The sequence below is a fragment of the Somniosus microcephalus genome, chromosome 9, assembly GCF_052327205.1.
Source record: "Somniosus microcephalus isolate GS21.2 chromosome 9, FLI_Smic_1.0, whole genome shotgun sequence".
In the NCBI taxonomy this organism is placed as follows: Eukaryota; Metazoa; Chordata; class Chondrichthyes; order Squaliformes; family Somniosidae; genus Somniosus; species Somniosus microcephalus.
Window position 1 is genome coordinate 213,957,397 of NC_140995.1, and position 26,518 is coordinate 213,983,914.

At 50.3% G+C, this 26,518-nt stretch overlaps 1 pseudogene; it reads right to left on the minus strand.

Annotated features, from left to right (window-relative positions):
• Positions 1 to 21,017, minus strand: part of LOC147113010 (uncharacterized) — a 182,848-nt pseudogene extending 161,831 nt beyond the window's left edge.
• Between the last annotated feature and the right edge of the window lie 5,501 nt (positions 21,018 to 26,518).

The following is a 26,518-nucleotide window of genomic DNA, read 5'->3' on the forward strand; positions in this document are numbered from 1 at the left end:
AGGGAGAGAGAGAAAGAGAGATAAAAAGAGATAGAAGGAAAATTATGAATTTATAAGATCCCAGAGAGACCCTGGTTCCAAATGATTCGAGCTTGACCCGTATTGGTGACAGTGATAAAACTTTATTCGGCACAAGCAAGATTGAATACATTACAGTATTCGAGCAGCAGTTTACAGAGTATAATTCAGGCTTGTATTACCCCGTTATACACTGGGTAGAAGCAGCAGCCGTGAGTGAGCTGCACCCTGTGTCTCTTGTCTCTCATCGCCTCCCAGGTGTCTCCTTGATCCTTCCTGAAATCTTCTACTCCTGAAATCTTCTAGAGTTTGTGGCTGTCAAGACACCCCCGCCCCCTCTTATACCCGTACTCTCATTCAAAACCTATGGAGTCCTCCTGAACCGATCACTGGCTGACACCCAAACCCAAATCCAATCATAAAGATGCCCGTCTGCAGCAGCTGGGCTTACACAAGTTCTAGTCCTATGACCCCCTGACATCATCTGTTTTTGACCATCAAGACTCATATCTGGGGTAGCTGTGGCAACACAATCGGAACATGTCTCCACAGGTTGAGACACGGCCCCTGCTGATGGCCTTTGTTTTTAATTCACTGCAGAGTGTGGTGTATGTAACCTGTTCCACCTTAAGAGAACTACCTTAAGAGATGTACTACTTTCTCTTGGCTGCTGTATACTGTAATACCGGTGGTGACCACACCGGTATATAAACGTTGTGTAGTGATTTGCTGGGCAGTTCAGCCCTGACCTCCGAATAGTAAAGACCTGTTAAAGTTATTCTTGTTGTCTGTGTCCAGTGATTTATAATAAACATAACTGGGACACACAGACTCAACAGTGGCGACGAGTCCGATCTTACCCTGCGACAGTTTTACATCCAAGTCAGCTTCGTCCTCAGAACGGGCGTCGAGAAGAGGCATCCGCCCTCATCATCCTGCTGAGCACCACATCGCACGGGAGGCATCGAGTACCCGGGTTAAAAAGAAAAATTCTGACCACGAAGCCCTCCATCAGCGACAGGCAGTGATCATCCCTTCTACCACGGTGGTGGGTAAGCCGATCAGCGACACGAGCAGAAAGTCGGCCGCGTTGGCTGTGGAGTAGGGGAGGGAAAACGGAGGAAAAAGGGCGGAGAACTCGACCGCGGCCTGTGAAAATGGCCGGGCCGCAATCGAGGCCGAGAGGCGCAGCGACTGGGGCAGCGTTAAGGCCACGAGAACCGCGGAGAACTCAACCGCAGCCGGTGTAAAGGACCGGCCTGCAAGTGGGGCTGAGAGGCGCAACAGCAGGGGAAGCGTGAATGCCCACGGGAACCGCGGGGGAGCAAAAAGCAGCGTCAGGGAATTGAGAACCGCTGGGGAGGCGAGAACGGCAGCAGCACGGCAATCGCCATTGCAGCCAGCGGGGGAAGAAGGCAAACGCGGGAAGCCGCCATTGTAGTCGGCAGGGGAAGAAGACGAGCGCGGGAAAAACCGCCAAGCGCGGGAAGCCGCCATTTTAGTAGGCGGGGGAAGAAGACAAGCGCGGGAAGCCGCCATTTTGGGAAAAAGAAAATTTAAAGAAACTTGCAAGGATGCCTAAACATGGTAACATCAATGCTTTTGATAGCGATGTCGAAGATTGGGCCACGTATGTAGAACGCATGGAAGTTTATTGTAAAGCAAATGAGGTACCAGATGATAAGAAAGCACTAACCTTATTAAACTCAATGGGTGCGAGGACGTACGAGCTATTGAAGCACCTTGTATCACCAGATAAACCGGCGGATCAGACTTTCGCGAATATTGTTACTGTCCTGAAAAATCATTTAAACCCCATGCCGCTGCTGATAGCGGAACGATTTAAATTTTACAGAAGAACGCAGCTGAAAGAAGAAAGCAACGCTGAATTCTTAATTGAACTGCGTAAGCTATCAAAGTACTGTCAGTTTGGAACAGGACTAGCAGATGCGCTGAGAGATAAATTTGTGTGTGGATTGTTAAAAGAAGGAACACAAAAGCGACTGCTAGAAGAGAATGATCTTACGCTTGATAAAGCTGTCACTATTGCAGCATCGCACGAAGCCGCAGCGAGAGGCACTGTGGAAATGCAGCTAAGGTCATCGGAACTCAGCACCAATCAAATGGCCTTGGGTGCAGTAAAGTGTTATTGTTGTGGAAAGACAACGCACGATCAGAACCAGTGCTGGTTCAAAAATCAGGAATACAGAAAATGTGGCAGGCTTGGTCACATAGCTAAAGTATGCCGGTCAGGAAAGAAGACCAGCAACAAAAAGTCACCGCAGGAAAAGTGCAGAAAGGTACACAAGGTGACAGAGAACAGTTCGGATGAACAGAAGTCAGATTCAGACTCCAGCAGTAAGGAATTGGGTTGTCTAAGAGTACACAATGTGGGTAATGAAGCAGACCTCCAAACTATCTGGGTCACACTTCAGATAGCAGGAGTCCAAGCGAAGATGGAATTGGACACTGGATCGGCATTGACGGTCATGAATAAGCAAGATTACAAAAGGTTATTCCCACATATTCCCCTACGGGATACGGAGATTGTATTGAAAACATACACGGGGCAAAGAGTATACCCCATCGGAAAGATAAAGGTAAAGGTGGTCCACAAGGGCAAAGAAAGCCGAGGAATGGACTTATATGTGCTACCTGAGGGAGGTCCACCACTACTGGGACGGGAGTGGATCAGGAGAATAAATATGGACTGGCATTCCTTAAAAGCACTAACGGTAGATTCCGGTAAAAAAGATGTCAAACCTAAACGATTGTCCAGAATATTGGACGATGCTAAAGAGGTGTTCCAACAGGGACTGGGAAAACTGAGAGGAATTACGGCAACCATCAAGGTTGAAGAACATGCAAACCCGAAATTTTTCAAAGCCTTATGCGATACGACCTGCTGTGGAAGCTGAGCTGGAAGGGCTAGAACGTTCAGGAGTACTGTCTAAGGTGGACTGGAGTGAGTGGGCCACACCCATTGTTCCCGTCATGAAGCGTTCATCGAGCAACAAGCCGGGGGAACCGGGGAAGGTTCGCATCTGTGGAGATTTCAAGATCACTGTTAATCCGGTGCTTCACACGGTGCAATATCCGCTTCCGCGGATTGAGGATATCTTCGCTTCGTTGTCTGGCGGGAAACACTTCACCAAGATAGACCTGGTGCAGGCGTACTTACAGATGGAAGTTGAGGAAGAGTCACGCCAGTATCTCACGATCAACACGCATAGAGGCTTGTATCGGTATAATAGACTGGTTTTTGGAGTGGCATCGGCTCCAGCAATTTGGCAGAGGGCCATGGAGCAGGTATTACAGGGAATTCAAGGCACACAATGTTACCTGGACGATATTCTGATTACAGGAGATGATGATGAGGAACATCTTGCAAATTTGGAACTGGTGCTCACCAGATTGAAAGAATATGGACTTCGAGTTAATCGCCAGAAATGTGAGTTCTTTCAGAAGCAAATCTCGTACTGTGGTCACGTCATTGACCAGGAGGGGCTTCACAAGTCACCTGACAAGATCGAAGCTGTTGTGAAGGCTCCCGCTCCGGAAAATGTATCCCAGTTGAGGTCGTTCCTAGGGTTGATTAACTATTACCATAAGTTCCTGCCAAATTTATCCGCGGTGCTACACCCGCTGAACGCTCTTTTGCAGAGGGGAGTGCCATGGAAGTGGAGCGAGGACTGTAAGAGGGCCTTTCGCAAAAGCAAGGCATTGATCACCTCAGAGGAAGTGTTGGCTCACTTCAACCCAACGCTGCCTATTCGTTTGGCTTGTGATGCTTCTCCATATGGTATTGGGGCAGTACTCTCACACAAGTTGCCAAATGGCTTGGAGAGACCAGTCGCGTTCGCATCCAGATCATTGACCTCCGCTGAGCGCAACTATGCTCAGATAGATAGGGAGGCTCTCAGCCTTGTGTGGGGAGTAAAGAAGTTTAATCATTACCTGCAGGGCCAAAAGTTTACGCTACTGACAGACCACCAGCCGTTGGTATCCATTTTTAACCCTAAGAAGGGTGTTTCGGTGATGACAGCACAGAGGCTTGTAAGGGGTTTTCCTCGAGAGGTTTCCCTGAGGTTTCTCTCTCTAGAAGCCTCTCTCTCTTGCACAGTAAAACTTTGAGTGGTTCGACCCACTCACCCCTTAGATTCTATAATCTGGACTTAGGTGCAGGAACTGCAATGCAGAGAAGACTCTTGTAGACCAAGTTTGATGAATAAAAATGAAATTTTATTGCAAATGGAAAAATATCAAATCAAATGCAACAAAGACAAGAGTACGGTACATGGGAGGGAAAAACAAATACAAACAAATCATAATGACATTATACTAACTAAGGCAAATATAGGCATCTTATACTCTACAAAGATCACCATGAAATAAAGAAACACATGGAACATCGAGGGACAACAACTCATGTTAATTGTACCCTTAAATCCACCCCGTTATTAAACCTAACTATCTGATTGTGAAGGGCCAGAAACATGCTCACCAATCCCACTAGGAAGTGCAAGGTTTTGAAAACGAGGCTGCTGGGGCTGCAACGACTGTCCGATTTTAAACTGTCCTTTTTCTCCGCTCTCTTTGTGACTGTCCGAGCTTGTTGATTCAAGCTTCCTCCAACGTCTTCTCCCACGCTGTGTCTTCCTCCTCAAGCTGCGTTCCGGGGTGCTGCGTCCTGGTCCTGTGTCTCAACTCGTCCAAGCTGTCCCTGGGGTCGTTGCCCCTGTCGCGTCGTGTCCCACTGCCGTGTCCTCCAAGCTGCTTGTTCAGCTTGCCTCGAGTGTCGCTTCCAACCCGGTGCTTCTGCTTGTTTCAACTGCTGAAAAGTCTCTTCAGTTATACCTTTCTTCCCGAGGCTTCACTTCCCCCCCCAAAATCAGGTGAGTCTTTGTTTTAACTTTTGGTGGGCTTTGAGCACAGCGGAGCAGTTATTATATTTTAAATCATTTTAAGCGGCTGGTAACAGGCCCATCTCTGGTTTGAAATGGCTTTCATTGTTTTTTAATTTCGTGCTAATCCTGTTACCGAGCCCTTGGTGTTGTCCTCATGAATAAGTTATTGTCTCTTTCATCTGGGTCAACATTTAGATGGCCTCTGTCTCCAGCCAGATCTTGAGTGGATCTGCATCTAATCCATATGCATGCCTGTGGGTCTGGCTTTGTTCTCTCAGAAACAGCTTCCAGAACTTGCTATGGGTTCAATCCACATAGTTGTCTGAGGTTGTGCAGGAACCATTTTAAAGTGTCCCAATAAGCTGGTCACATGATACAGTGGCCATTTTGTATGCCCCTTTTTCTGGGCTTCTTTTAAAACAGTCTTTAAAATCATGGCCTCTTCTGCCCATTGATCCTTATTAATATGAAATCCAATTTTGCGAATCCTACAGGCTCCAGAGATGGTCCCTTTTCCTAGGGGCACATCAATATCAGATTGAATTCAAAGGTACAAAGCAGCATGGTAATGCTGATGGGCTGTCGCGCCTGCCACTACCTACAGCGGAGGAGGCACCGACGGTTGACCCTGTTGAGTTATTTCACTCGACCATCATCGAATGTTTACCAGTCACCAATGCAAGTATTGAAAGAGAAACCAGGAACGACCCGACACTGTCCCGGGTCTACGAATTGACAGTGAAGGGATGGCCAGCACATGGTGATCCACTGTTACCGGCATTCTCAGCAAGACGAGAACAGCTGTCCGTCTGTCAAGGAACATTGATGTATGGAACAAGGGTGATTATTCCTCCTAAGTTAAGAGAGAGAGTTCTAAAGGAACTGCATGAAGGTCATCTGGGGGGAGTCAAGATGAAAAGCCTTGATGGGCTTATGTGTGGTGGCCGGGTATCGACCAACAGATAGAGGATCTGACGAAAAGCTGCTCAGGATGCCAAAAAGTTCAAAATGCACCTCCGATTGCACCGCTGCATCCATGGGAATGGCCTTCAACCCCATGGCAACGTGTACATATTGACTTTGCTGGTCCATTCATGGACTCCATGTTTTTAATTGCGGTGGACGCACATTCTAAATGGCCAGAAGTGATTAAGATGACTACCACTACCTCGGAAAAGACGATCGCGGTGCTAAGAACGATATTTGCAAGAAATGGATTGCCAGAACAAATATGTTCAGACAACGGACTGCAGATCGTGTCAGAAGAATTCCAAAAATTCATGAAGAAGAATGGGGTGAAACATTATACCTCTGCCCCATATCATCCGGCTACAAACGGGTTGGCCGAGAGATTTGTACAAACGTTCAAAAAAGCAATAAAGGCCATGAGCGAAGATCAGATTCCACTACAACACAAGGTGGACAATTTCCTACTGGTATATCGAAACGCCACTCATGCAGTGACAAACCAAAGTCCTGCCATGATGTTCTATAACAGGAGGTTGCGGTCCAGGTTGGACTTGTTAAAACCAAATGTGCGGAGGGAAGTCGAAAACAAACAGTTCCAGCATATAAATAACAAGACCACTCGGAGTTTCGAAATAGGACAACCAGTGTTAGCCCGGGACTATAAAAATGAGAAATGGCAATCTGGAACAATTCGGGCCAGACAAGGACCCCTGATGTACACGGTAGATATTGGTGAAAATGTAATACGACGTCATGCTGACCAACTGGTAGAATCGAGAACAAGGGTCGAACCCAGGGTTACGGCAGAGACAACCGTGGAAGAAGTTAGTGAACCTGAAGCATCTACCTCAGAAGTGAATGTACCTGATGATGATGTCCAATCCATAAGGGATCAACTAGATGAGTCACCCCAGCAACGAGAATCAGAGACCCCTGAAAGGCGTTATCCAACTCGGATCAGGAGGCCTCCTCAGAGACTGAATCTTTGAACTGTTTTGCATGAAGTTGTATATACATATATATATATGTTATTATGTTATGTTAAATGGGGATATACACTGTTAAGCTAAAAAGGGAGGATTGTGGTGTATGTAACCTGTTCCACCTTAAGAGAACTACCTTAAGAGATGTACTACTTTCTCTTGGCTGCTGTATACTGTAATACCGGTGGTGACCACACCGGTATATAAACGTTGTGTAGTGATTTGCTGGGCAGTTTAGCCCTGACCTCCGAATAGTAAAGACCTGTTAAAGTTATTCTTGTTGTCTGTGTCCAGTGATTTATAATAAACATAACTGGGACACACAGACTCAACACAGAGGTTATAACATTCTAATGCAATGGCAACTGCAGCTGACCTTGGTTCCCAGGCTAACTGCAGTCTATTCGACCGTGGCAATCTCTTGCTCACCCCAGGTTGTCTGGTGAAAGCCTACTCACAGATTTTTAAGCATAAGAAAAAGGGTTACATGTTATACATAATTCAGGTTATCATTGTATGCAGTTAATGATTATAAACTTCTACATTTAATCCTTACACATGATTATAGATCTCCGACAGTGCAGCGCTCCCTCAGTACTGCATCTCCGACAGTGCAGCGCTCCCTCAGTACTGCATCTCCGACAGTGCAGCGCTCCCTCAGTACTGCATCTCCGACAGTGCAGCGCTCCCTCAGTACTGCATCTCCGACAGTGCAGCGCTCCCTCAGTACTGCCCCTCTGACAGTGCGGCGCTCCCTCAGTACTGCATCTCCGACAGTGCAGCGCTCCCTCAGTACTGCATCTCCGACAGTGCAGCGCTCCCTCAGTACTGCATCTCCGACAGTGCAGCGCTCCCTCAGTACTGCATCTCCGACAGTGCAGCGCTCCCTCAGTACTGCATCTCCGACAGTGCAGCGCTCCCTCAGTACTGCATCTCCGACAGTGCAGTGCTCCCTCAGTACTGCATCTCCGACAGTGCAGTGCTCCCTCAGTACTGCATCTCCGACAGTGCAGCGCTCCCTCAGTACTGCATCTCCGACAGTGCAGTGCTCCCTCAGTACTGCATCTCCGACAGTGCAGCGCTCCCTCAGTACTGCATCTCCGACTGTGCGGCGCTCCCTCAGTACTGCCCCTCCGACAGTGCAGCGCTCCCTCAGTACTGCCCCTCCGACAGTGCAGCGCTCCCTCAGTACTGCCCCTCCGACAGTGCAGCGCTCCCTCAGTGGCGCCCCTCCGACAGTGCAGTGCTCCCTCAGTGCCGCCCCTCCAACAGTGCGGCGCTCCCTCAGTACTGCCCCTCCGACAGTGCAGCGCTCCCTCAGTACTGCCCCTCCGACAGTGCAGCGCTCCCTCAGTACTGCCCCTCCGACAGTGCGGCGCTCCCTCGGTACTGCCCCTCCGACAGTGCGGCGCTCCCTCGGTACTGCCCCTCCGACAGTGCAGCGCTCCCTCAGTACTGCCCCTCCGACAGTGCAGCGCTCCCTCAGTACTGCCCCTCCGACAGTGCGGCGCTCCCTCGGTACTGCCCCTCCGACAGTGCGGCGCTCCCTCAGTACTGCCCCTCCGACAGTGCAGCGCTCCCTCAGTACTGCCCCTCCGACAGTGCAGCGCTCCCTCAGTGCCGCCCCTCCGCCAGTGCAGCGCTCCCTCAGTGCCGCCCCTCCACCAGTGCAGCGCTCCCTCAGTACTGCCCCTCCGCCAGTGCCGCGCTCCCTCAGTGCCGCCCCTCTGCCAGTGCAGCAATGAACGGGCATGGGTTGGGGTGACAATAACACTTTTTTGGGGGAGGGAATTTACTTGAGGGAGATTGAGGGATAAAGATAGAAAGAGGGAGAGAGAAAGTTTGTGAGTACTGAAGGGCAATCTTTGTTGCGATGGTAACCACAGGGAAATCCGCTAACACTTCTTTACCCAGAGAGTGGTAAGAATGTGGAACTCACTACCACAGGGAGTGGTTGAGGCGAATAGCATAGATACATTTAAGGGGAAGCTAGATAAGCACCTGAGGGAGAAAGGAATAGAAGGATATGTTGACGGGGTGAGATGAAGAGGGGTGGGAGCAGGCTCGTGTGGAGCATAAACACCGCCATGGAGCTGACGGGCCGAATGGCTTGTTTCTGTAATTCTTTCGGAAAACTCTTCCTCATTAATCTCCATCTTGTTGCCTACTTCTGTAAAACCTGAAATGCAAAATATACAGCACTTAAATAACAAAGCAATGAAAAATGTGCTGAGACAATAAGGAAGTTACGATAGATAAGAAACTATGCAGAAGAATGCAATATCACTTAGTGATGTGCCAAGAAAGACCATCTGAAAATACCAGCAGGTCTCCTGTAGCATTGCTGGAAAGTGTTCCGTGACCTAGATTGCACTTTCTAAAAATGATCATACGCCCATGGGAGGGTAATCGTGGCAACTGTACTGCCCTTCAATACAATCTCTCATTCTCTCTCCCCCTCTCTTTCTCTCTCTCTTGCTGTTTCTCTTTAGTTGAAATACAGAAAATGTGATGGAGTTATAGAACACATGACTGAGACAGGGTAAAAATATAACACAGCTCATTGATACAAGCCCTCCCAGATATAATACGTCTTATTATCTTTGCAAAATGTGCTTAAGGTGCAAGTAAATTCCATTCCCCCCAAAAGTGTTACTCTAACCCCAACCTACCACATTAGTTCACGTTTAAGACGTATCCGTTCATTGCTGCACTGTCGGAGGGGCAGTACTGAGGGATCGCTGCACTGTTGGAGGGGCAGTACTGTCGGAGGGGCAGTACTGAGGGATCGCTGCACTGTTGGAGGGGCAATACTGAGGGATCGCCGCACTGTCGGAGGGGCAGTACTGAGGGAACGCCGCACTGGTGGAGGGGCCAGTACTGAGGGAGCGCCGTACTGTCGGAGGGGCAGTACTGAGGGAGCGCTGCACTGTCAGTGGGGCAGTAATGAGGGAGCGCCGCACTGGTGGAGGGGCCAGTACTGTGCTGCACTGTCGGAGGGGCAGTACTGAGGGAGCGCCGCACTGTCGGAGGGGCAGTACTGAGGGAGCGCCGCACTGTCGGAGAGGCAGTACTGAGGGAGCACCGCACTGTCGGAGGGGCATTACTGAGGGAGCGCTACACTGTCGGAGGGGCAGTACTGAGGGAGCGCCGCACTGTCGGACGGGCATTACTGAGGGAGCGCTGCAGTGTCGGAGGGGCATTACTGAGGGAGCACCGCACTGTTGCAGGGCCACTACTGAGACAGCGCTGCACTGTTGCAGGGCCAGTACTGAGGGAGCGCTGCACTGTCGGAGGGGCAGTATTGAGGGAGTGCTGCACTGTCGGAGGGGCAGTACTGTGGGAATGGTGAACTGTCGGAGGGGCAGTACTGGAGGGAGCGCTGCACTGTCAGAAGGGCAGTGCTGTGGGAGTGCTGTACTTTCGGAGGGGCAGTACTGGAGGGAGCGCAGCACTGTCAGAGGGGCAGTACTGAGGCAGCGCTGCACTGTCAGAGGGGCAGTACTGAGGCAGCGCTGCACTGTCAGAGGAGCAGTGCTGGAGGGAGCGCTGCACTGTCAGAAGGGCAGTGCTGTGGGAGTGCTGCACTGTCGGCGGGAGCGCTGCACTATCAGAGAGGCAGTACTGAGGGAGCGCTACACTGTCGGAGGAACAGTACTGAGGATGTGCTGCACTGTCGGAGGGCCAGTACTGAGGGAGCACTGCACTGTCAGAGGGGCAGTACTGAGGGAGCACCGCACTGGTAGAGGGGCAGTACGCTGGAAGCACGGCACTGAGCGAGTGCTGCACTGTCGGAGGGGCAGTACTGAGGGAGCGCTGCACTGTTCCAGGGGCAGTACTGAGGGACTGCTGCACTGTCAGAGGGGCAGTACTAAGGGAGCGCTGCACTGTCAGAGGGACAGTACTGAGGGAGTGCCGCACTGGCGGAGGGGTAGTACTGAGGCAGCACTGCACTATCGATAACGAGTACTGAGGGAGTGCAGCACTGTTGCAGGGGCAGTACTGAAGGGTGTGCTGCACTGTCAGAGGGGCAGTACTGAGGGAGCGCCGCACTGACGGAGGGGCCAGTACTGTGCTGCACTGTCGGAGGGGCAGTACTGAGGGAGAGCTGTACTGTCAATAACAAGTACTGAGGGAGCGCTGCACTGTTGCAGGGGCAGTACTGAGGGAGCGCTGCACTGTCAGAGGGGCATTACTGAGGGAGCGCCGCACTGACGGAGGGGCCAGTACTGTGCTGCACTGTCGGAGGGGCAGTACTGAGGGAGCGCTGCACTGTCAATAACAAGTACTGAGGGAGCACTGCACTGTTGCAGGGGCAGTACTGAGGGAGCGCTGCACTGTCAGAGGGGCATTACTGAGGGAGCGCCGTCCTGTTGCAGGGCCAGTACTGAGAGAGCACTGCACTGTTGTAGGGCCAGTATTGAGGGAGCACTGCACTGTCGGATGGGCAGTACTGGAGAGAGCGCTGCACTGTCGGAGGGGTAATACTGGAGGCAGTGCTGCACTGTCGGCGGGGCAGTATTGAGGTAGTGCTGCGCTGTCGGAGGGGCAGTACTGAGGTAGCGCTGCGCTGTTGGAGGGGCAGTACTGGAGAGAGCGCTGCACTGTCGGATGGGCAGTACTGGAGAGAGCGCTGCACTGTCGGAGGGGTAATACTGGAGGCAGTGCTGCACTGTCGGCGGGGCAGTACTGAGGGAGTGCTGCACTGTCGGAGGGGCAGTACACTGATTGCCAGCTCTGTGTGGTGGGCCGCGGGGGGGGGGGGAGGGGGACAGCGCAGCCTGTGGAGGAGCAGTGAATGACAGACCGCAACTTCTGGATTTCTGCATTAGGCTAAATCATGAAGTTCAGTTAGTTTCAAAGGCAAAATGATGGCAAACACTGCCAGTTCGCCGTCATCGTGGACCGCAAAATCGGGGCCAATACAAAGACACTGGTGTGGATTTATTTTGACCCCAATTTATAATATACCGCTGTTGAAATTCACGAAAAGATTTTTTAAAGAGGATAAAAAGGCAGCTTTGGAGAATTACAAAGTTACAATTTGATCTTTTTCAAAGCAGTTTTATTATTGACTTAAACAGCACGTCTGAAACTGCCACTGTGCTGGCTGACTCCTCCCCACCCCCAAGGGCTTTTCACAGTGAACAAGTAATTAACCCCTTACTTCTACTTGCCACCTTGAATTGCTGAATGTAAAGACAAGTTGTATTAGGTTTATAAGTTTCAGCTCGAAGCGATACCACCAGGCTCACTACTGCGAAAATTCTTGTGGAACAAGTTCTTTTGAAGTCGGGAGTTGGAGGCGATCGCTGGTGATAATGGACAATGCTTTGTGGGCTGGGTCATGAAAGAAATGTGCACAATGTTCGGGATAGAACAGAATTTCCATATCCCATAACACCCGCAAGAACAAATCGAACAGTTAAAACTGAGATCTTAAAATACCCCTGAGTTTGATGGCAATTGGAGGAAGTGTGTTTGAAAGTATTGATGTCACACAAATTTTCCTACTCTGTTAAATTTTTCTTGGTACCTTTGCTTTCCGATTGATGTAAGCGTATGATTGTAGAATTTCATCATCCAGTGCTAAGAGAAATGGTACACGATTTTACTAAGTGCAATTTGGGAAGGAAATCAGGTGAATTGACATAAGGAGAATGTGGGAACATGATAAACCATGTACAAGCAATTAAAGGGACTGTTTAAAGGAATAAATAGGCAGACAGGAGATGTTGTATCAGAACAACAAAGACTATAAGAAACAATTGATCACAAAGGCAATTATGTGTACTTTGTATGGAGGTTTTGGTTTAATTAATTAGATCAAAAGGGGTTAAATGATTGGTTCCCAAGTTTTATATCAGGCAAACAAATGAAAATCTAGAAATTAAATGGGAATATGTTTTGGTGTAAGGAGCAAAGATTCGGATTGGTGTATTATGTCAGGAAGCAAAGAGACATTATTTTGGAGGCAATAAAACTTCAATTTCCTGATACACATCACTAATTATGGGAATTATTGATGAGATAATTTAATGATGGGACTGTATCAAGCCTCTCATTGAATGGACAAGCAGGAATGTTTTTATCAATTAGATGAAAGATCCTTTTTGGAACAGAAGGTAGATTTTAACATAATTTCTTAAAGCAGGTTTCTCCCCCTCGGTAAAACATGACTTAAATGTTTCCACAAGACACAAAATCAAGCACTGACAAAATGTCTTTCTGTCTCTCAGTGACAAAAGTAAAATGAGCTGGCACAAACATGGCAGCAAACAGTGGGCTCCTGACTATACTGACTTTGAATGAAATGGTCCCTAAGGGCTCAAGGCAGTAAACTTCATGGCAGAAATCAGCCATCTCTTGATCTGCTCCTGTTGCCACAATTACAAGCCCGAGTAGGACAGACACAGTTAAGCAGAGTCTCAGCCTCTTGGTGTCCACTCTGATCACTGTTGAACGCGCTGAATGACTCTGCACCTTCAGGTGGATCTGCTGTTTGAGCAGCGAGTTCAGATCTTTTTATGCTGTATTCTGAAGATATTTTTGATTACTTTAGGCAGAAATATTAAATGCTGAAGACAAAAAGCAGCTAATTGATTCTGGAATTGTTTCTTCGTTCCAACATTGTGATGGATTTAGACATCATTAACTCCCTGAGTGTCAGCTCCAGGGAAGTCTGAACACCTGGGGCAGCCATTTTATAAATGATTCCAGTGTAGGTGTCTACGTACTCCTGGCAAAAAATACTGAACTCGGAGAGGTTCAACAGAAAAGGTTTAATTGTTGAGACTGCATGTTGAACACAAAATGGCGTCAGAGCCTACACCAAGTCCGACTGCCTTTCATCAGTCCACAGCTTCGACTGCTCCTCCCCCGCTCTGGGCTTAACTATGTTGCAGATCGAGTTTCTTAAAGGTGTGATCCTTCTTAAAGGCATGACGCCTGATTTATAGTCTACGGACCGAAAAGCGGATTGTGTCCTTTCTGTGATCGGTACGCTACACAGCTCCCCCCAGAATCCGCTAGTAGGGAGTGTACGAACCGGCGTGGCGGCTTGGTGGCACGGCCGGAACGGCTCTTGGCGGTTGGTGTCGGGAGCGGGGCGGTCGGACGCGTCGGGCTCTTAGGCAGTCTGCCCCGCGGTGGGGGTTGGCCCACTTGAACGGGTTCGTCGGGCTCTAGGTGCGCCAGCTTGAGCCGGTCGACCGACACCTTGTCAGTTCTGCCGCCCACTTCGAGGAGGAAGAGCTTGTTCCCCGTCTGGAGTACCTTGTAGGGTCCGTCGTATGGGGGCCGTAGAGGTCCTCGGTGGGCGTCATGGTGCACGAAAACAAATTTGGCCATGTGCAGGCTAGGTTGTACACGGGTTGCTGGTTCGCCGTGCCGGCCGGTGGGTACCGGAGAGAACTGTTGTGCTCGGTTGGCGAACGCGCGGCGTTGCTGGTCAGCCGACCAGGGGGTCGTGGCAGTGGGCAGGAACTCTCCGGGTACGCGCAGCGGCTGGCCGTACACGAGTTCCGCCGCCGAGGCTTGCAGGTCTTCCTTGAGTGTAGGCCAAGTAGCACCCACGGGAGGCGGTCGATCCAAGCCTCGTCCTCGAGGCTGGCGCGGAGGGACGCCTTCATGGACCTGTGGAATCGCTCACACAGTCCGTTGGCTTGGGGGTGGTAAGCCGTAGTGTGGTGAACGGCCACCCCGAAGTTTCGGGCGATGGCGGCCCACAGACCAGAGGTGAACTGCGGGCCTCTATCCGACGTCATGTCGGAGGGGACGCCGAACCGAGTGACCCAGGTACCGATGAACGCCCTCGCGATATCGGCGGTGGTGGTGGACGTAAGTGGAATGGCCTCAGGCCAGCGGGTGGTACGGTCCACGATTGTCAGCAGGTGCGTTTGACCTTGTGATGGCAGCAGGGGGCCGACGAGGTCGATGTGGACGTGGTCAAACCTTCTTTCTGGCACGGTGAACTCCTCGAGTGGGGCTTTGACGTGCTGGTGGATTTTGGCACGCTGGCAAGCTATGCAGGATCTGGACCAGACGCGCACATCTTTGCGCAGGCCGTGCCAGACAAATCGGTTGGCCACCAGTCTAATGGATGCGCGGGTGCCGGGGTGTGAGAGGCCGTGGACGATGTCGAACACCCGTTTTCGCCAGGACGCCGGGACTACGGGGCGGGGTTGCGCCAAGGAGGTGTCGCATTTGACTGTGACGGTGGATGGGCCGCAGGCGACGTCGGTCAGTCGCAGCCCTGGGAGGGTTGTGGGCGCGGAGAGCAGATCGGGGTCGGTGCGTTGCTCCGCTGCCAGTTGAGCATAGTCCACTGCCAGGTGGGCGCCGTGGACGGTGGGGCGGGATAGGCAGTCGGCCACCACGTTGTCTCGACCGGAGACGTGCCGGATGTCCGTGGTGAATTCGGACACCGCGGCGAGCTGGCGTTGCTGCCTGGCTGACCACGGGTCCGCAGATTTCGCCATCGCGAATGTCAGGGGTTTGTGGTCGACAAACGCGGTGAAGGGGCGGCCCTCCAGAAGAAATCTAAAATGGCGGACTGCCAGGTTCAGTGCGAGGAGCTCGCGGTCAAAGGCGCTGTATTTGGCCTCCGGGGGGCGCAGTTGGCGGCTGAAAAAGGCCAGCGGTTGCCAGGCCCCGTCAACCCACTGTTCGTACACGGCGCCGACCGCGTGGTCGGATGCGTCCGTGGTGAGGGCCATCCTGGCGTTGGGCTGTGGGTGAGCGAGCATGGTGGCGTCGGCGAGCGCCTTTTTGGTGGAGTCGAAAGCGGTCAACATGTCCGCCGACCACTCGATCGCCATTCTGTCTTTCTTACCCCGGAGGGCTTCGTATAGGGCCACATGAGGGAGGCCGCTCCGGGAATGAAGCGGTTGTAAAAGTTGATCACCCCCAAGAACTCCTGGAGGCCTTTGATGGTGGTAGGCCGGGGGAACTGCTGGACGGCTTGCACCTTGGCGGGCAGGGGAATGGCTCCGTCCTGCGTGATGTGGTGGCCGAGGAATTCGATCCTGCTGAGGCCGAATTGGCACTTGGCTGGGCTGATGATGAGCCCGTGCTCACTGAGCCACTGGAACAGGGTGCGGAGGTGCTCGATGTGTTCCTGCTTGGAGGAACTAGCTACCAGGATGTCATCCAGGTAGACAAAGAGGAACTTCAGGTCCCGGAGGACCGAGTCCATGAGCCGCTGGAAGGCCTGGGCCGTGTTTTTGAGGCCGAAGGGCATTCGGAGGAACTCAAATAGCCCAAAAGGGGTGATTATGGCCGTCCTGGGAACGTCCGTGGGGTGGACTGGCACCTGATGGTAACCGCGCACCAGGTCAACTTTGGAGAAGACTGAGCGGCCGGCCAGTCTAGCCGAGAAGTCTTGAATGTGCGGTATGGGGTACCGATCCGGCGTGGTGGCGTCGTTTAGGCGCCGGTAGTCCCCGCAGGGGCGCCATCCCCTGTCGGGTTTGGTGACGATATGGAGTGGGAAGGCCCAGGGGCTGTTGGAGTGGCGGATGATGCCGAGCTGTTCCATTGTGGCGAACTCGGCCCGCGCGATCTCCAGCTTGGCCGGGTCCAGCCTGCGGGCGTGGGCATACACCGGTGGGCCTGTGGTGGGGATGAAGTGTTCTACCCCGTGCTTAGCAACTTTCGCGGAGAAGGTCAGGTTGGTGAGGGCTGGGAACTCAGCCAGGAGTGCTGAGTAGTCGTCTGTTGAGTGGGCGCGGCACTGCCACGCCATTTCGGCGGGTTGGGGGGGGGCCATGGCGCCCGGGATAGGTGACATGGTGTTCATGTCCACGAGGCGGCGCTGAGGCATGTCGACCAACAGGCCGTGGGTGCACAGGAAATCTGCACCAAGGAGCGGGGAGAGCACCTTGGCGGTGATAAACTCCCAGTGGTAGCGGCGGCCTGCGAGGTCGATGGTGACAGTGCGGGTGCCATACGTCCGGATGTCGGTGCCGTTGGCGGCAGCCAGCGCAGGGCCGCGGCCACCTCGCTGGATCTCGAGGGCGGACGCGGGGATGATGCTGCGCTGCGCGCCCGTGTCGCATAGGAAACGACGTCCGGAGGCGCTGTCCGTAACGTACAGCAGCGCGCCTGCTTGCCCCATGGCCATCGTGTAGGCCGGTGTGGGGGCAGTTGGAAACGTGCAGGGATGGCTGCAGCGGCGTGCCCGTGCGCCGAACCGGATATGGAAGTAGCAGTAGCCCTGGGTCGGAGGGCTTGGGGGACGTGGGGGCCTGGGGGGCCTCGTGGCCGAGCTGTGTGGCCGCGCGATAGAGGGTGGAGCGCGCGCCGACGCTGCGGAGGCCAGGTCGGGGGTGACGGCGTGGTTGCAGCTGGCGGACAGGAGCTTATCGGCTTCGTCGGCCAGGGCCTCAAGGTCCGTGAGGCTGGACGCCACAATCGCCGGGCGGATGCTGGGAGGTAGTTGGCGGATAAAGAGCGGGCGGAAGAGGGAGCCGGGCAGTTTCTCGTCGGTCAGAGCAAGCATGTGTGAGAGCAAGTCTGACGGCGTGGAGTCACCGAGGCCCGGGAGGTCGAGGAGGTGGCAGTTGCACAAAAATTGGGAGGCTGTGAATTTTTTAAGGAGCGCGGCCTTGAGATGTGCATACTTGCCTTCCTCCGAAGGGTTTTGTAGTGTTGTCCAGACTTTCGTGATTGTGGAGCTGCCCAGGGAGGCGAGGAGGTAGTCGTACATCATTGCGTCGGTGGTGATGCCGCGGAGTCGGAATTGCGATTCGTCTTGAAGGAACCAGGCGGTGGCTAGGTTCTCCCAGAACTCCGGCAGCTTCACAGAAACTGCGTTTGTGTCAGCCATGGTTACGCTTAGGAGTCGTCCTGAGCGTCGGGGTCACCAATGTAGGAGTCTACGTACTCCTAGCAAAAAATACTGAACTCGGAGAGGTTCAACAGAAAAGGTTTAATTGTTGAGACTGCATGTTGAACACAAAATGGCGTCAGAGCCTACACCAAGTCCGACTGCCTTTCATCAGTCCACAGCTTCGACTGCTCCTCCCCCGCTCTGGGCTTAACTATGTTGCAGATCGAGTTTCTTAAAGGTGTGATCCTTCTTAAAGGCATGACGCCTGATTTATAGTCTACGGACCGAAAAGCGGATTGTGTCCTTTCTGTGATCGGTACGCCACACCAGCGCTCAGACTGTGAGGCTGATAAATTCCCCAGTAATACAGCAATAACATTGGTGACGTGTCAGGAGTGGCTTGTTCTGTATGTTACAATTCAGCCTCACTCCCAAAACTCTTTCCTTGTTCTCACTGTAAAAGGCAGCTTCCATTAGCAGGCCCACACCTCGGGGTAATTTTGACTTTGCTGTGATGTCAGATCAGCCGCCCGTTATACATCTCTCCAATAGAAATGAAAATCGGGAGAGATGTATAACGAGCGGCTGATCGGATATCACCCGTTTTATACTATCCGCCAAAGTCAAAATTACTCTTTGTTTAAAAATGTGTCTGAAAATCCACGGTTGTCTCAGTTGGTAAGTTCTCCTGTGTTGTGGAACTGAACCATACAGACCAGGAAGGACCCAATGGGTGAAATTTGTCTTGGACGGCAGCACAAATCGTGCGACAGCGGATCGGCCGCCAGTTTTACACTCCGCCCGGTTCCATTGGAGTCAACAGAGAAGAAAATCGAGCTCCTGCCCAGGACAGGTTTCAGCCCCTGGTTTAATCTGCAGTCTGTGCTGAGTTATCGGATCTCAGACAGGTGAAACGGGCGGCCGATGCACATTTTTCGCTACCATCCAAGATGAGGGGTCTAGACAGAGTAGATAGAGAGAAACTGTTCCCATTGGCGGAGGGTCATGAACCAGAGGACACAGATTTAAGGTGACTGGTAGAAGATCCAAAGGCGACATGTGGAAAAACTTTTATACGCAGCGAGTGTCTGGAATGCACTGCCTGAAAGGGTGGTGGAGGCAGATTCAGTCATGGCTTTCAAAAGGGAATTGGATAAGTATCTGAAGGAAAGAAATTTGCAAGGCGATGGGGAAAGGGCAAGGGAGTGGGACAAGCTGAAGTGCTCTTGCAGAGAGCCAGCACGGGCTCGACGGACCGAATGGCCACATTCTGTGCTGTAAGCATTCTATGATTCTATGATGCTAAGATCTGGACCAAGTGATTGTTCTACTTTGAGGTCTGCCAACTTTTTAAGTACCTCCTATTTTTATCTATTTTTATCCTATCCAATATTGCTACGACCTCCTCCTCTACTGCTACATTGGCAGCATCCTCTTCTCTAGTGAAGACAATTGCAAAGTACTCATTTAGAACCTCAGCCAAGCCCTCTGCCTCCCCAAGAAGATCTCCCTTTTGGTTCCTAATCAGTCCCACCCTTCCTTTGACTACCTTTTTACTATTTATATGTTTATAAAAGACTTTTGGTTTCTCTTTTATGTTAGCTGCTAATCTATTCTCATACACTCTATTTGGCCCTTTTATTCCTTTGTTTTTAGATATTATAGACTCGAGTGGTTTACTAATAACTGAAATAAGACTAACTAGACTATAATTTTCTGCCTTGTCCTCATCTCCTGTTTTGAATAGGATGGCATATTTTGGCACAATTTTCTCTTCTACTGAATTTTGGAAAATTATAGTCAAAGCCTCTGCTATTCCTCCCTAGCTTCCCTAATGATTCATAGCTGTAAACCACGCAGTCCTGATGAGTTGCCTACCTTAAGGTTGAGCAGCTTCTTTAATACTATTTACATAGTAAAGTTCCCCTCCACCCATCTACCTCTGATGGTTCTACATCTCAATATCCACCTCCTCTTTGAAACCAACATACTCATTTAGTATCACTCTGTTCCCTGACTCTCAAATACAAGTTTGCTTCCTTGTCTCTTGGTGGTTCTGCATCTACCTGGCTTTTCCTATTAAGAATAATATACCTATACAAAGATGGCTAGTTGTTGCCTCTTTTGTTCTTTTTGCTCATTTTCGTACATACATCCTCCTAGCTTTTCTAGTCTTCCTTGTTGTAGTTTTCCTATCTATGCTCTATATTTGTCCTGGCTTTCATTTTTATTATCTGCGTCGGTTCTTTTTTCAGTTTCAAATTTGATCTACTTCCCCTTATTCACCTTTAGGACCCCAACCTTCGGTGCACTGCCATTGTCCTTACTGGAATGTGCCTGATTTGCACCTTTCCCATTACTGATCTGAGATTCTATTTGCCAGCTTTTCCTTCCATTTTGTTTGGGCAATGTCTCTTATTAACTTGTTACAATTTGCTTTTTCCAGTCAAGTACCCCTGGCCCTCAGCTTTTCATTTTCCTTTTCCAACTCTTACACTGAACCTAATTATATTGTGATCATTGCCTTACTTCTGGGTTGTCTACTCGCTCTGCTTAATTATACAGAACCAGGGTCAAGCAATGCTGCCTTCCTTGTTGGAATAGCAATATACCGACTGAGAAAACAATCCTGAACACACTGCAAAAAAACTCAATTTCCTTTCCACAAACATTTTTCCTATCCCAGCCTAACTTTTGAGAGTTAAAATCTCCTAAAATTATAACTCTTATCATAACACATGCCCCTCTGCAAATTTCACCTACAACTTCCTTTCCTTTGTCTATCATATATCCTCATTAATGTGACTTTCGTGCTCCTTCCGGCCCCACAGAAATCCCTACAAAAAACTTGTACTTACTTTTTTCTGAGCAATATGCAGCAGTTCCTTTAAGGACCGCTGGTGAGGCTGCTGCATGCCTGGTTCCAATGGGTGTAGTGTGCGTGGTCCCATCTCCGCCCAATGGTACCTCAAAATCACATTGGGATCCTATGTACGTCACAGGATCCTGATTAGTATACAATCCCTATCACTTAAATGCACACGTTTAAATTGGGTAAATAGCACTAGCCAATTTGTCATTACCATTATTGTAAATGACCAAGTTGGCGCTAACAGCGTCAGTTATTTCGGGCAGAAACAGGTGTTCAGTGAGTAGTTCGCACCTTGTTAAGGTGCAATTACCTGTTATGCTTCTCTGTGTGGAGCCAGACGAGGAATTCAGGTGAAGAGAAGCTGGGCGAAGTTGACTGATCTCTGCGGACAGCATCAGTCTGGAAGCGCCAGTGAGGAGTTCGTGGTTCTTTGCCATGTCCTGTCAGTGTGAGAATCGTGCAAAAATTTTACAGAATGATTAGTGTGCATTGCACCAGGGAATAGCGTGAGTGGGTTGGAATTATAGAGCGCTGGGTTCCAGCAGTGCCTCCCGTGTTCCTGATTAATACAGGAGAGTTAATCAGCGATGGGGGAGATTAACGGGCTTTTAATGGAACCATTAACCATCCACCGTGTATAGAGGGGAAATCGCGTTAACACTGACGCGCCCACTGTAAGCAGCGGGGACTGTCCTAAAAGTAGGTTCCCGCCTGAAACAGGTGAAAGGCCCCGGCGAGAACAGCAGTGGCCAGGCTGGGACTGGGAAGAGGGCAGCAGGTGGTACACTGCCATTATCATCCTGTTCCTGCTGGGCAGGAGGCCGTGAAAATCAACTCCATATACAAGGAGTCAATTTCCTCTGAGCACACATTGCTTTACAAAATTTTCAAGGTTTTGCTCGCAATAGCAATTTCAGGAAATCTTCCCACTATGTTTGCAACGTCACTAATGTGACCAGATTGGTTATCTCTATTACTACGGTGGGGTTATTGTAAACAACAACAACTTGTATTTATATAGCACCTTTAACATAGTAAAACATCCCAAGGCGCTTCACAGGAGTATTAAAAGACAAAGAAATTTGACACCGAGCCACATAAGGAGAAATTAGTGCATGTGACCAAAAGCTTGGTCAAAGAGATGGATTTTAAGGAGCGACTTAAAGGAGGAAAGAGAGGTAGCGAGACGGAGAGGTTTAGGGAGGGAATTCCAGAGCTTAGGGCCTAGGCAACAGAAGTGTCTCCGCTTCCACCACTTCTGTCGGCAGCGAGTTGCAGGTCCTCACCACTCGCTGTGTAAAAAAGTTTTTCCTCACATCCCCCCTATATCTCTTGCCCAAAACCTTAAATCTGTGTCCCCTAGTCCTTGAACCATCAACTAGTGGGAAAAGCCTTTCCCCATCTAGCCTATCCAAACGCATCATAATCTTGTACACCTCTATCAAATCACCCCTCAACCTCCTTTGCTCTAATGAACACAAATCCAGCTTCTCCAACCTGTCCTTGTAGCTAAGATCCCCCAATCCCCGGAACCCTTCTGGTAAATCTCCTCTACACCCTCTCAAGGGCCTTCACATCCTTCCTAAAGTGTGGTGACCAGAACTGGATGCAATACTCCAGTTGTGGCCTAACCAGCGCTTTATAAAGATTCAGCATAACTTCTCTACTTTTGTACTCAATACCTCTATTTATGAAGCCCAAGATCCCATATGCTTTGCTAACCACTCTCTCAATATGTCCTGCTACCTTCAGGGACCTATGCACATTAACTCCCAGGTCCCTCTGCCCCTGCACACTCTTTAAAACTGTGCCATTAAGTGTATATTGCCTCTCCCTGTTCCTTCTGCCAAAATGCATCACCTCACACTTCTCTGTATTAAACTCCATCTACCACTTTCCTGAAAGGAACCAGGCGAGTGCAGTCCCACCCAGCTGGACGACGGTGGAGAGGCGTTGAAGAAGGATGGAGTGGTCAACCATGTCAAAGACTGCAGACAGGACAAGAAGGACGAGGAGGGATAGCTTACACCTTTGTCACAGTCACAAAGAATGTCATTTGTGACTTTGATGAGAGCCGTTTTGGTACTGTGACAAGGGCAGAAACCTGATTGGAGGGATTCAAACATGGAGTTGCGGGAAAGATGGGCATGGATTTGCGAGGCGACAACATGTTCCAGGATTTCGGAGAGGAAAGGGAGGTTGAAGATGGGGCGGTAGTTTACAAGGACGGAGGGGTCAAGGGTTGTTTTTTTGAGGAGAGGGGTGATGACGGCAGATTTGAGGGAGAGGGGGACAATACCAGTTTCATCCACACAAGACCGTGTGAAGAATTAAGAATAAATACAGGACACCAGCAATTTATTAAAAAAAGGTAAAGATTTCATTAAATCAAAACTGCTAAATAGTAGACAATTTGTTTCTTAAAGATATAAGTTGCATTAGCCGGGTGGAACCGTCAGTCCTCTGGTGCATTCATTTTTACTGGATAAAAATTAGAACAATTTTCTTTTTCTTCCCACTCCTCTTAAAGGCATTGGCTTTAGTTCTTTGAATGCTGGTCCCTCCCTGGTACCTGACCCATTAATCATGTGTGAGCTTTGACAGTTAGTGTTGGCAGGCTATTTGACCACAAGGGGCATCAGCCAATCATCTGCTTTCATAACATCAACACAGATCCGCTTCCAGCAGAGTTTGCCGGATAGCAATCAGCAGTGGGGAACCCTGGCTGATTTCCCATTTCCAATCCCAGAGGTACTGTAGCCCTGTTACCGCTGTCCAGTTGGACGCCAGCTAACTCCGCACAGTCGGAGATCAGGCCTGGGCCTGTCCCAGTCGGCATAGCCTCACTGGGCCATTGGGGATGTGGAACCAATTTTACTTGGTTCTGATCAAGGATCTTGCACATAAATTGTCAGGTGTTGGTAGTCTATTAGCTGTGTATTCCCGTGCTACATCAAGTAAGCAAGTGAGTCAAAAGCCAAATACTGCGGATGCTGGAAATCAGAAATAAAAACAGAAAATGCTGGAAACACTCAGCAGGTCAGGCAGCATCTTTGGGGGTAATTCTAACCCCGCAAAACGGGTGGGTTTCGGGTGGGATGTGAAAATTAAAAAATTGTCAAACCCGCCTCGGGCCAGCCCACTTCCAGTGTTAACGGTGGTGGGATGGGGGACAGGCAACCAACCCGCTCCCAGGAGGCAGGTTGCTGATTTAAATATTTGAATGAGGATGTGTGCCTCAGATTTTATCTCTTGTCCAGCTTTAACGCTGGCTGGCCGGGTTTCCCCGGGTGCTAAAGGGAGGACTGGTGCATGGAACAGGAACAGGCTGGAAGTGCCTTTCCAGCTTGTGGGCCAGGAGCAGCAAGTGTGCTTCCCCCCGGCCCCCAAGCTAACCTGCTTCATTCCCCGGGATCGGAGCCCCCATGCAATCGGACCCCCCCCACAATCAGATCCCCCCATGATCGGACCTCCCCCCGCCCCCCCGCACCACGATCACTGATCCCCCGGTGATCACCGACCTTCCCGATGCCCTCATCTCTGCCCCAATCTCTCGCCAACACCCCGACCCTCGAAGCCACACTGTATCCCCCTCCCCCCACCCTTGCGATCTCTATCCCTGTTCCTGGGCTGCGGCCTTTTCAGCAGCCTCCCCCCTCCCCCCCGCCACTGTCAATCAGGCTGGCTTCCGGGTGGAGATGATGTTGAAAAAACCCACTCCCGACCAGAAATCCTCTCTCCTGCTTTGAAATCTCACCCCAGTAAAGATCGGGGGCCAATGTTTCCGGTTGATGAGCAACTAAGCTCTCGATCTCTGCAATCCTGATTCCAGCACTAACCTTTTCTTCAGTTCCTCCATTCTCTCTCCATTCTTCTGTGTATCATCCATTAGGCCGTCCATTTCTAGGGCTGGAGAAACCTCCAACCTGAAGAACTTCTGTTCGACAAACACATCAGTACAATCTGGAGCTACAATCACTGGGGAACCAATCGACCCTCTCTAAACACCTCTGTTGATTTTTGAAATATGTTGCTGATTCCCATTAGCTTGGCTATTCACAAAAGAAACAGTGTAGGATCTCACCACAGAACAGTTTTGAATCTGTCATAGAAACATAGACATAGAAGATAGGAGCAGGAGTAGGCCATTCGGCCCCTCGAGCCTGCTCTGCCATTCAATGAGATCATGGCTGATCATCCAAATTCAGTACCCTGTCCCTGCCTTCTCCCCATATCCCTTGATCCCGTTAGCCTTAAGAAATATATCCAACTCCTTCTTGAATATATTTAATGAATTGGCCTCCACTGCCTTCTGTGGTAGAGAATTCCACAGGTTCACCACTCTCTGGGTGAAGAAATTCCTCCTCATCTCAGTCCTGAATGGCTTACCCCTTATCCTTAGACTATGACCCCTAGTTCTGGACTCCCTGGCCATCGGGAACATCCTTCCTGCATCTAGTCTGTCCAGGCCTGACAGAATTTTATAGGTTTCAATGAGATCCCCTCTCAATCTTCTAAACTCCAGTGAGTACAAGCCCAATCGACCCAATCTCTCCTCGTACGTCATTCCTGCCAGCCCAGGTATCAGCCTGGTGAATCTTCGCTGCACTCCTTCCACGGCAAGAACATCCTTCCTCAGATAAGGCGACCAAAACTGCACACAATACTCAAGGTGCGGTCTCACCAAGGCCCTGTACAACTGCAGCAAGACATCCTTGTTCCTGTACTCGAACCCTCTTGCTACGAAGGCCAACATACCATTTGCCTTCTTAACCGCCTGCTGCACCTGCATGCTTACTTTCAGCGACTGGTGCACAAGAACACCCAGGTCTCTTTGCACTTCCAATCTATTGCCATTCAAATAATAATCTGCCTTCCTGTTTTTGCCACCAGAGTGGATAACCTCACATTTATCCACATTATAATGCATATGCCATGTTTCTGCCCAATCACCCAACCTGTCCAAATCGTACTGGAGTTTCACGACATCCTCCTCACAGCATACCCTCCCGCCCAGCTTTGTGTCGTCTGCAAATTTGGAGATATTACATCCAATTCCCTCGTCCAGGTCATTAATATATATTGTGAACAGCTGGGGTCCTAGGACCGATCCTTGCGGTACCCCACTAGTCACTGCCTGCCACTCGGAAAACAACACGTTTATTCCAACTCTTTGCTTTCTATCTGCCAACCAGTTGTCTATCCAAGTCAATACCTTGCCCCCAATCCCATGTGCCTTAATTTTACACGCTAATCTCTTATGCGGGACCTTATCGAAAGCCTTCTGAAAGTCCAAATACACCACATCAACTGGTTCTCCCTTATCTATTTTACCAGTTACATCCTCAAAAAATTCCCGTAGATTAGTCAAGCACGATTTACCTTTTGTAAATCCATGTTGACTTTGTCCAATCCTGTCACTGCTTTCCAAGTGCTCTGCTATTACATCTTTTATAATGGACTCTAGCATTTTCCCCACTACCGATGTCAGGCTTCTGTACATGCCTGCCCCTTTAAGCCAGAACCTTGTCGCCACTTCTTCCTCTTGTCCGGCAGAGGACGCTCACCAGCTGTGTTTCTGAAGTCGATTATTTATTGTGGAGTCCTTCCAGATAACAACCAGCGGAGGGCACTGCTAGCTATCACATTTGGCTCGTCTGCAACCCAGCCTTCAAACTAACCCTCCCCTTTGTGTCCAATTAGCCCTGGATCACCCACCTTCTCTCAGTGTCTGGACAGTCACTCCATCCACTGGGACTCACGATGAGCCATTAATGGGTAGCCTAACTTCTATCAATCTGGACCTTAGCTGGGTCCTGCTTTATGTGGACAATGAGGTAGCCCCACCACCATCGTCTCAATCTACATATGTACAGCACTAGGGTAATCAGTTTTACAAAGCATTTTAGGGGTACCTTTTAGCAAAAAAAAGATTGTG